Source organism: Pan troglodytes, chromosome 8, assembly GCF_028858775.2.
Source record: "Pan troglodytes isolate AG18354 chromosome 8, NHGRI_mPanTro3-v2.0_pri, whole genome shotgun sequence".
Lineage (NCBI taxonomy): Eukaryota > Metazoa > Chordata > Mammalia > Primates > Hominidae > Pan > Pan troglodytes.
Window position 1 is genome coordinate 123,408,347 of NC_072406.2, and position 9,356 is coordinate 123,417,702.

Sequence of the window (9,356 nt, forward strand, 5' to 3'; positions counted from 1 at the left end):
ATTTTATTTTATTTTTAGTTTTTTCAATCAGAAATTCTTATGGCCCTGGACTAGGCCCTGGGGTGTAGAAACACACACCCAAACACTAGGCTCTGGGTAAGCCAGGCCTGAATTCAAGTTCAGCTGTGCCTCATTCTAATTGCATGATCTTGGACAGGTTACTTAAGCTCCCTGAGCCTCACTTTCCTCTCTGTAAAATGGGAAGAACAAAGCCTCCCCACCTCAAAGCCTATGAAATAAAAATGAGACGATTGTAAAACACCAGACCCATGATAATAATGTTCTCAGGAAAAAAGATCCCCATCCCAACCTCCTACCTCATTCATCATGAGCTTCCCAATAGGTTGTAGCATCTGTCACCTTGCTCTGTAGTTGCTAAATCTATCTGGACTGTTATGGGACACGAAGGAAGGAGAATGGGAGAGATTAGCTGCAACTGAACGCATGGAGCAGGGCATCTCAGATGAGGTGACATTTGAACTGGGTCATAAAGATTGATGAGGATTTCACTAAGAGAAGGAAGAAGGAAGGAAAGACTCTTTGGCCATTATTCTGGGTATTATATATAGCTCATCTGGCTGGAGAAAAAAGGGGCTCGGGAAGTCCCACTTATGGGATCTGATGTAGGAGGCTGGGTGTTTTGCCTACATTAACTGTTTGAGCACTAATCTCTCATGTCGTTAGATGGCTCAAACCTAACACCAGCCTTAGCACCTCAAAGCACAGAGCCCTCAGTCCATTGGTAAATCCTGAGAGAGCTGGACGTGACAGTCCCTTTATTCCTTCAGTTCCTGAGGTCTGGGGAGCTCCTGGGACTCCTATTTTTGCCCCCAGTTTTAGAGCAGAAGTTGCACCAATTTTATTGATAGTGTTTAAAAGTGAAGATAGATCTAATAATTAAATGTTGGGAGTGTTCACTTGCAAATCTGAATACTTAGCTTCTTTTGCAAATTGGGAAGATCTGGCAAAACCCATTCCTCGTTTATGTGTGCCAGGAGTCACCTGGAGCCTGGGAGGAGCAGTTCTCCTTTCCCAGGCACTTCTGCTGCTTGCCCCGGGCCCCAACTCACCCCCTTCCTCAACACTGAGGCACAGGCTCATGACTCTTTACCTCTACATTGACACTATTATTATTATTATATTTTATAATAGAAGAATATCCATATTCGTGTCTCTAAAGCAAGAAACTAAATTATAGTCAGGAGAAGGGTAGCTTCTTTCAAGAAAACTAGGAGTGACCATTTCTTTTTTTTTTGGTAGAGGTGAAGAATCTTCCTGTCCGGCCTCCTACGCATCTCTGTAGTCTGCCAGTCCGGCCTTGTGCTTGGGAGGGGACTTGGCTGTTTCTCACTGACTTGCCGACTGAGTGTCACCGGCAGTTTCCCTGGCTGCAGGGTGGAGTGCTCAGCTCTGTATTTGCAAGCAGGTCTGTGAAGAGGCAGTCCCATTCCAAAGAGCTCTTTGATTTCCTTTTACTTTAAGAAGTTCCTAAGGAGGAATTTCTTAAAAAGAAGTGCCATTCTCTCTCTCTTAATCATAATTCAGCTCCAGCAAGTGATCTGTAGATAGACAGATTTCATTATTGTTGCTGATGACAGTGTTGAATCGAGTTGGCTCTTCTCTCTCCACTTTCTAGCCCCTCTTGCCCCATCTACATCCCTGCACTAAAAGATGTAGCCCTAAGGGGCAAAGGCAATGCAGACAGGCCCAAAGAATATTGTCTGGATTATGCAGTAAAACACTTCCTGCAAGAACCAATTGCTTTTGCTCCCATGATACCAACTCTGTAAACATGGCAACTAACCTTTAAAAATAAATCACTTCTCTGGGTCCATTAAGTCCCCTCTTGGGAGGGCATAAGCCCTTGCTTGGGGTGGTTTTGTGGCCAGTAATGCTGGAGGAGTCATTATTTTGACCAATGAGGTGAAAATTGCTTCACTTATTTCCAGGTGACACAGACAAATGAGGTGAGCCTGATTCAATTGGGAACCACAATGTAGGCTGTCTAAGGCAAACCAATGGGTCAGAAAGAAGAGGGCAGAGGGACAACGCTTTCCTCCCCTTCTTGGGCAGCATCTGAATATACCAGATACTTCACAAGGTGGCCTCTGTCTTTGGAAAGACCTGGGAAATGTCCCCTGGGAACAGGGTGGGAAGCTGCAGAGGACATTTGTGTGTTTTTCCAGTCTTTGGGGAATTAGTTGGCAGTTTCTATACCTTGAGAATTTTGGGGGAAAGGGAGCAAAGATGGCCATTTCTCTTGCAATTATGCTTAGCCCTGGGAATAGGTTTGACCTCTTGGTGGAGGTCACACTTTTACCTAGAAAACAGAGATAACTTCTTGTGGGGAAATCAGCCTCCGGGGTGTCAGCTCAAATCCAGGCCCAGAAGGTGAAGCTGTTGATGTGGAAGCAGCAGTTTTCAAACCTAGGTGCACAAGAGTCACCTGGGGCTTTTATTAAAATTGCAGTTTCCCGGATCCCACCTGGTAACATTTTGGTTTATTAGGTTGGAGGTAGTGCCTAGGAATCTGCATTTTAACAAGTACCAGGTAATTCTGTTGCAAGTGCTCTTCAGATCACACTTTTGCAGAACTCCAGCTCAGTCTTTCCCAGAAGCCACTTCATAAATTTTTTTCAACTAGTAAGAAAAGTGCTTAAGGATTTATGAGTATGTCCTCAAAGCGTGGACTTCAGCACTGCTTCAACAGACAGGCTTATTATTGTGAATTTAACACAATGGAATTATAAATTATTCATCCGCGGTTGAAAAAAGGAACTTGACTCAACATCTGGGAGCTGAATGCAGCGTGGTGCAAATCACTTATGCTATTTCTATCAAAATGAAATTGTTTCAATCAAGGCACATGTACGACTCCCTTTTCCCTTACCTTGCAGGTTGCTCTGCTCTCTGAGTGCCCGCAGAAGGGCTGTTATATGGGGGGAGACTGGCAATCGAGGTTCCCATCGGCTTCTTCCAGCCATTCCTACTTTCCCTGTCCAGGGGCCCTAGATCATGGATTCCCAAATGCTGAAATGCAAGCAATCCTCTGGGGAGCTTGTAGAAAAAAAAAAAACAACACATAGATTCCTGAGAAGCACCACCAAAAATTCTAGTTCACGAGGTGTAGGATGAAGCCTGAGAATCTGCATTTTAATCAGCATCCCTGGTAGGCACTGCTCTACACATCTCTAAGGGCACTCTTGGGGCACCTAGTAACCTAGGCATTCTAGGCAGAGTATCTGGGGCCTACAAGCTTTTCTGAGGCTGACAGAAATATTTGAGACCTGAAAAATTGTGTTGGCTCCAAACTAGGAATAGACAACTGCAAAATCAAAACCGTCTACCAAACATAACATGCCAGCTCTATCCATTATTAAATGTAGTATTCATAAAGATTTCATTACATTTGAAAATAATTGGTAGGCTAGATTTTTTTTGCACTTCCCAGGAGTTTCTGAATATGTATGATAATCATTAGAAAACCATAATCAATTGTATCCAGATTTCAAAGACAAAGTTATAAAGTTGTACTTCAAGATATTTTTACAGTGAATACTTATTTATATTCACATGTATATTTGTATCTATTATGGGATGTAGCTATGATTTAATATGTTTGATGCCATGTTGGGGTAGGTGTTTGGGCCTTATGAACTGAAGGTGTTTGGGGCTTATGAGGGATTTAAAATGCCCCTCAGGGAACATTTAAGATTTTCTTGGTCCTCGGTCAATGAGTTCATAGTACTCCATTTACCTGTGAAGTAGAGGGTGTTGTAATTCCTATTTTACAGAGGAGGAAGCTGAGTAGTTTATTGATTTACCAAAGAACCAGCAGCCAGTAAATAACAGAGTCAGAATTCAAACTCAAGTCTTAGGACTTGAAATGTGTTATATCGTGTACTTCTGTGTCAGGAACCATACCAACAAAGACCACATGTATACTGATACCTTGGGTGGGCCAGATCTTTGTAACAGCCATGAATCAATCATATTAGTATGAGGAAATTTGAAGATTTTTGATCAGAGTAGAAATAATTTTCATATTTTGGGTCAAAAAGCAACATATTGACAATAATCATCATGTGAAGGTAAAGCCAGCTAGCAGAGAGCCGGCTTCTGGGTCTGCAAAGACAGCACAGCTATTTTAGCTGAAGATATGGAGGGCAGGGAGTGGACTAGTGCTTGATCTATCTCTAGTTCTGCTTCTCCAGCACATTAAAATCCCAGCGATATTGAGGGGTTATTCCAATAAAGCCTGAGCAAGATATTAATAGTATATGGGCCTTGTCACAAAGGCACACCTGTGCTCAGAGGACATAGGGGTCTGAAAACACAAAAGACCCATCCAGGCTGTGTCTGGAGAGCTTTTTCTTCTGAGCAGACCACAGACTCTGCCTGAGAGCCTGGGCTCTTCATGTTAACCCACGGTGACCTGCCTACAATTACTGCTCATGTGTGTCCTACTACCATTCCCTCAGGGCTACGAAAACTTTTAAAAAGCGGCTGAGGGAAGACCTATTGAACAGGTTATTTTTCTCTACCTGTGAACAACAAGAAATACATATTCATTGCAGAAAAATGAGGAAACACAGGTAAGCCAAAAGGGAGAAAAAAAATCTCTGAAATTCCCCCATCCAGAACATATACTATTAATTTCTTCGCATAGATCATTCTGATATATTTTTTTCTAAGTAAAATATCTTAAATGCTCCCTGAGAAGTCATCCTGGCCAGTCCCCTGCCTTCACATCCAGTACATTTTCCACTGATTGTTCCCTTACCAGTGCCAGTTTGTGAGATGTCGTGCCAGGTCACACTTCAGGAATAATAAAGAATGAGAACACATCTTACTCCCAAACATACAATATCAGTGCTGAGATTATTCTTAAACTTGGTCCAGCAGTGAAGTCTCTGAATTTATTGTATTCTTTGGAACACCATGAAATACACCATTTTGTGATATATTAAGCCTGGTAAGTCAGGTATCTTAAAGTCGTAAAAGGTACCCATGGCTTAAGAAATTTAATGGGAAAAATATCATTAATTGAGAAAAGACCATACATTAACTTAATCTTACATAACCTGGAAGACTGTCATTTGGTTTTAGTAGAGGAATACCACTATGTACTCATGGAATATTGGTGCCCCATGGGTCCTTAGTTTGAGAAACTCTGATTCTTGGGATCATCTCTGGCAATTTACTTCTTCTTTCTGGGCTCCAGTGTTCTCATCTGTGTCAGCGTGCCGCCTTGATTAAGACTTAGGTCCCTGACTCCCAGTGCAGCACAGTAATGCAGGTGTCAGGCTCCTGAGAGGATCCCCAATCCGTCTCCATCACCCCTTCTCATATGAAAATTCTTATTTCTCTCAGTTAATCACTTAAGTCTTAGCAAAGTTTTTTTTTTTTCCTCTAGGATTATAGGATGAAACCTTCCTTGCATAGAACTATACACACAAACACACACCCAGACTATTTTTGTGATGTTTTTCTCTTTAAAGCTGAAGATTCATGACACTTGCATACTTACATGACTCTCTCTTCCTCCTTCCTTCCCTCCCTCCTTTCCTCCCTTTCTCCCTGACCCTCCCCTCCCTCTCATTGTGGGTGGTACATCTTTTGATTAAATGCAGTCTTATGTTTTTGGAAACTGTCTTTCCGTGATTTTTTTCTCTTGAGTTTTCTTTTTGAATTTTATTTCAGATTCAGGGCGTACATGTGCAGGTTTGTTACATGGATATTTTGTGTAATGATGAGGTTTGGGCTTCTAGTGAACCCATTATCCAAATAGTGAACACTGTACCTGATAAATAGTTTTTCAACCCTCATTCCCGTCCCATTCTTCCCTCTTTTGAAGTTCCAAGTATCTATTATTTCCATCTTTATGTCTATCTTTATGTCCATGTGTACCAGTTGTTTAGCTTTCACTTACAATTGAGAATATATAGTGTTTGATTTTCTGTCTCTGAGTTATTTCAGTTAGAATAACGGCCTCCAGCTCCATCCATGTTGCTGCAAATGACATGATTTCATTATTTTTATGGTTGCATAGTATTTTACGGTGTATATATATATAAAGTGGTACAGTATTTATACATATAATGTGATATATAATCACATTTTCTTTATCCAATCAACCACTAATAAACATTTGGGTTGATTACATGACTTTGCTAGTGCAAATAGTGCTGTGATGAACATATGAGTGCAGGTGTCTTTTGATAAAATGGTTTTTTTTCCTTTGGGTAGATACCTAGTAGTGGGATTCCTGATTCCCTAGTAGTGGGATTAATGGTAGTTCTAATTTTAGTTCTTTGAGAAGTCTCCAAACTGTTTCCTTAGGGGTTGAACTAATTTACATTGCTGCCAACAGTGTATAAGCGTTCCCTGTTCCCTTTTCTCCACATCCTTGCCAACATCTGTTATTTTTTGACTTTTTAATAAAGCCATTCTGACTTATTTTAGATGGCATCTCACTGTGATTTTAATTTGCATTTCTCTTATGATTAGCAATGTTGAGCATTTTTTAATAAGCTTATTGGCTGTGTGTATGGTTTCTTTTGAGAAGTGTCTATTCGTGTCCTTTTCCCACCTTTTAGTGGATTATTTTTTTCCTTGTTGATTTAATTTCCTTATAGACTTTGGATATTAGTACTTTGTTAGATGCATAGTTTACAAATATTTCCTCCCATTCTTTAGGTTGTCTGTTTACTCTGTTGATTGTTTCTTTTCCTGTGCAGAAGCTCTTTAGTTTAATTAAGACCCATTTGTTGATTTTCATTTTTACTGTATTTGCTTTTAAGGTCTTAGTCATAAATTCCTTGCCCAGATCAATGTCCAGAAAAGTTTGTCTTAGGTTTTCCTCTATGATTTTTATAGTTTTGGGTCTTACATTTAAGTCTGTACTCCATCTTGAGTTAATTTTTATATGTGGTGATAGATAGGAGTCCAATTTCATTCTTCTGCATATGGCTAGCCAGTTTTCCCAGTACCATTTATTGAATAGAAAGTCCTTTCCCCATTGTCTGTTGACTTTATTGAATATCAATTAGTTGTAGATATGTGTATTTATTTCTGGATTCTCTATTCTGTTTCACTTAGCTATGTGTCTATTTTTTTGTACTGATACCATGTTGTTTTGGTTACTATAGTTAAGACTTCTTTTGGTTTCTGCCTCTGTGGGAGAAAGATTTATTTATGCCCATTAGATTCCTTGGATTTGGTCCCATATCTCTTCAGGTGGGTAATAAACTTTTCAGAAACTATTCAAGGAGTCTTTTCATTCCAACTTCTTCATCTTTGTTGCTGACTGCACATTTGGCAATAAATGCTATTAGAAGTTTTAAAACATGGTTGCAAATCTTGTGACACCTTTCTGATTGAGAGTCTGTGTCCCTTCTCAAATATGGGCATGTCTGCTTAGACAATAGAATACACTGGAAGTGAAGCTGTGGGACTTCTGAGGCTAGGTCATAACGGGCTTTAATTGCTGGGAATACTTGTTCTTGAAGTTTTGAACTGCCATGGAAAAGGTCCAGCATCCTTGAGACTGTCATGCTGGAGATGTCACAAGTGGGTTTTCTGGTAGACAGTCCCAGTCAAGTCTGCCTTCCATTATTCCAGACCGACAGCCAATCATTTGAGTGAGAAAGCTCTCTTGGAATTGGATTCTCCAAACCAGCTGTTCTAGCCTTCAGCTTCCTGAGTCATGTGAGTCATCCCAGCTAAGGGCTCAGACACTGGAGCAGAGAAAATCCAGCCCTACTGTGCCATTTCCCCATTCCTGACCCACAGTATCCACAGGCATAAAAAATTAGTGTTGTTTGACACCAGTAAGTTTTAAGGTGGTTTGTTATGCAACAATAATTATAACTTAATATGATACCTGGAATTGGAGTGTCACCATTGCAAAACCTAAAACAAATAGCTCTGGCTTTGGGACAGGATAGTAGGTGGACACAGAAAGCAGTATTTAGGAGGCTGCTGTGAGGGCTTGAAGAGAAATGAGGGCAGTGTTGTCAGAAGCTAGAGAAAAGGCGAATTCTGTTTTGTAGTGGTGGGACATTGGTTAATACTGTGACCTACAGGGAAATCAAGAATATGTTTAATGGAATGAATGATATAACTGAAAATGTCATACACAGTGTAGAATAAGGCATGGTGCTGAAAGGGCCACTTGGCATCTCCATTATGCCCCTGATCAAATGTGAGTAAAGAAACACACATTAAAGAATATATTGTTTGATTATTATTATTATTATTATTTTTGAGACAGAGTCTCTGGTCTCCCAGGCTGGAGTGCAGTGGTACAATCTCGGCTCACTGCAACCTCCACCTCCCAGGTTCAAGAGATTCTCCTGCTTCAGCCTCCCAGTAGCTGGGATTACTGGTGTGCAGCACCATGCCTAGCTTTTTTTTTTTTTTTTTTTTTTTTTTGTATTTTTAGTAGAGATGGGGTTTCACCATGTTGGTCAGGCTGGTCTCGAGCTCCTGACCTCAGGTGATCCACCCGCCTCAGCCTCCCAAAGTGTTGGGATTGCAGGCATGAACCACCATGCCTGGCCCTGTTTGACTTTTTGAATGGAATTTGGAGCAAACATAAAGATCTCTGGACAGTCATTTACCCATTAAAATATTCTCATACTAACAAAGAGCCTCAGGGGAAAAATTAAATCAAGGGCACTGTCAGGAAAAAGTGGTCTCAAGGTAGAGATGAAGGCAGGGATGTGACTGTAACCCTGGCCTCCCTACCTTTTTCTTTTTTCTTTTTTCTTTTTTTTTTTTTTGAGACAGAGTCTCACTCTGTCGCCCAGGCTGGAGTGCAGTGGTGCGATCTCGCTCACTGCAAGCAAGCTCCGCCTCCCAGGTTCAAGCCATTCTCCTGCCTCAGCCTCCTGAGTAGCTGGGACTACAGGCGCCCACCACCATGCCCGGCTAATTTTTTTTTTTGTATTTTTAGTAGAGACAGGGTTTTACCGTGTTAGCCAGGATGGTCTCGATCTCCTGACCTCGAGATCTGCCCGCCTCAGCCTCCCAAAGTGCTGGGATTACATGCGCGAGCCACCGCGCCCGGCCCCTACCCTTTTCTTTGGTAAAACCTCAGAATGGTTTAAGATGATGCCTCATAGACACTTTCAAATAGACAAAAATCTAAGAATCCTAAGAATGTGCCTCACAGACCCTAAGAATCTTAATGGTTTTGTCCCATAGTGACCTCATAGGGAGCCCAGGGAAGAGGAAGAGAGGGTTTATCTTGAAAAGATTTGTGGGTGTAGCTTCTGTCTAAAGGAGTAGATTTTAAATTGATCATAAGAGGCCCACAAAGTTCTTAAAGGAACTGTAACAGATTGAACGGA

General features: G+C 41.1%; 1 long non-coding RNA gene across 1 annotated transcript; it reads right to left on the reverse strand.

Moving 5' to 3' along the window:
- Positions 1-1,114: 1,114 nt before the first annotated feature.
- LOC107966943 (uncharacterized) lies at positions 1,115-9,085 on the reverse strand. The gene is made up of 3 exons (XR_001707001.3): positions 8,977-9,085; positions 2,891-3,057; positions 1,115-1,559 (listed from the first exon to the last, which is right to left on the reverse strand). It is a non-coding gene; the product is annotated as an uncharacterized LOC107966943 (long non-coding RNA).
- Between the last annotated feature and the right edge of the window lie 271 nt (positions 9,086-9,356).